This window comes from Myotis brandtii, unplaced genomic scaffold (genome assembly GCF_000412655.1).
Source record: "Myotis brandtii unplaced genomic scaffold, ASM41265v1 scaffold1236, whole genome shotgun sequence".
Taxonomy (NCBI): domain Eukaryota; kingdom Metazoa; phylum Chordata; class Mammalia; order Chiroptera; family Vespertilionidae; genus Myotis; species Myotis brandtii.
Window position 1 is genome coordinate 749,643 of NW_005354316.1, and position 2,141 is coordinate 751,783.

A 2,141-nucleotide genomic window follows, 5' to 3' on the forward strand; every position below is an offset into this window, starting at 1 on the left:
CCGCTGCGGGAGTCTGTGCGCGCGTCCTTCCAGGGAACAGTCACAACCGGAGACCTAGCAAGTGAACCGAGGAGGCGTCAGGGAGCCTCGGGTTTGCAGTGGGCTGTTCAGGAGCAAGGTGGCCCCTGGACTTGCGGCTGGCATCTGGGGGGCAGTCTTGCGGGGCTGAGCCCCTAGCCTATGGGATCTGATGGTTTCCGGGTCGACAGTGTCAGATCGCGTTGAATTGTAGGGCACCAGCTGGTGTCACCGAATTGCTCGGTGTGGGGGCGACCTGCACACAAATGGAGTGCTGGCTGTGGCCCGCACAGTGGAATGTCACTCCACCTGAGGAGGAGGGACCCTGCCGCCTGCCCCGGGCGGGACGTGAGGACGCTGCGCCGAGCGAATAAGCCAGACCCAGAGGGACGGACCCTGTGGGACCCGCTCAGAGGAGGTCCCCGAGTCAGACCCACAGGCAGGAAGTAGGTGGTGGGGCTGGGGATGGGGGAGGACGGGGAGTGAGTGTTTAATGGGGACAGAGTTTCTGCTGGGAAAGTTCTGGAGATGGTGGTGCTTTGCAGCCTGGGGAGGGGACAGTGAGACCTGCTTCAACTTCCTGTCATAGAGTTAAGCCGTCCCGTAAAGACACACACGGGAGGGTCTGGGCCAGCCCCGAGGCTCGCAGGCCGGGAGATGGGGGCGCTCATCGAGGAGGAACCCCACTCACCAGCATTGCTTTGGGGAGCAGGCAGGGGCCCAGGACCCGGTTTCGTAGGCCGGAGGGTGCGTGTTTGGCTGTTCCCAGGACTGTCCACACCTTCCTTTCTCTCCTCATTCAGATGGTCGCGCGCGTAGACCCCTCCCCGCCCCTAAGGGACTCTTCCAGGACCTTCATTTGCAGGAGTTCTGGTGAAACGTGTGGTTTCTCATGTCTGACCCCCTCATGTCTGTGTATTTTCCTTGTTATTATTGTTATTTTGTCAATTCTCACCAGAGGACGTCTTTCCATTGCTTTTCAGAGAGAGTGGGAGGGAGACGGGGAGAGGGAGAGGGAAACACTGGTGTGAGAGAGACCATCGACTGGTTGCCTCCCACACATGCCCGGCCAGGGGCAGGGAGCAAACCCCCAACCCAGGTACCCAGGGATGTGTCCTTGACCGGGAATCAAACCCTCGACCCTTTGGTGCCCGGCCGACACTCTAACCACTGAGCAACCGGCCGGGCGTGCCTGTGTATTTTAATTCACGAAACGTGTGGGTGGTCTTTTCACGCAGCACCTTCCTTCCACAGCATCAGCCCTAAGTGGACACTGTGCCTACTGCCCCGGGGCTCTCCCAGCCCCACACCCGCAGGGTAAACCCACAAAGGGTCTGGGGACACCCCACAGGAAGAGGCCCGCGGGGGTGGCGGGCACAGCTCCGCGGGCCTGTCCCTACTCGGGGCGTCTGCCGGTCTTTGGGGAGCAGGCAGGGGCCCAGGACCCGGTTTCGTAGGCCGGAGGGTGCGTGTTTGGCTGTTCCCAGGACTGTCCACACCTTCCTTTCTCTCCTCATTCAGATGGTCGGGCGCGTAGACCCCTCCCCGCCCCTAAGGGACTCTTCCAGGACCTTCATTTGCACGAGTTCTGGTGAAACCCGTGGTTTCTCATGTCTGACCCCCTCATGTCTGTCTGTGTATTTTCCTTGTTATTATTGTTATTTTGTCAATTCTCACCAGAGGACGTCTTTCCATTGCTTTTCAGAGAGAGTGGGAGGGAGACGGGGAGAGGGAGAGGGAAACACTGGTGTGAGAGAGACCATCGACTGGTTGCCTCCCACACATGCCCGGCCAGGGGCAGGGAGCAAACCCCCAACCCAGGTACCCAGGGACGTGTCCTTGACCGGGAATCAAACCCTCGACCCTTTGGTGCCCAGCCGACGCTCTAACCACTGAGCAACCGGCCGGGCGTGCCTGTGTATTTTAATTCACGAAACGTGTGGGTGGTCTTTTCACGCAGCACCTTCCTTCCACAGCATCAGCCCTAAGTGGACACTGTGCCTACTGCCCCGGGGCTCTCCCAGCCCCACGCCCGCAGGGTAAACCCACAAAGGGTCTGGGGACACCCCACAGGAAGAGGCCCTCGGGGGTGGGGGGCACAGCTCGACGGGCCTGTCCCCACT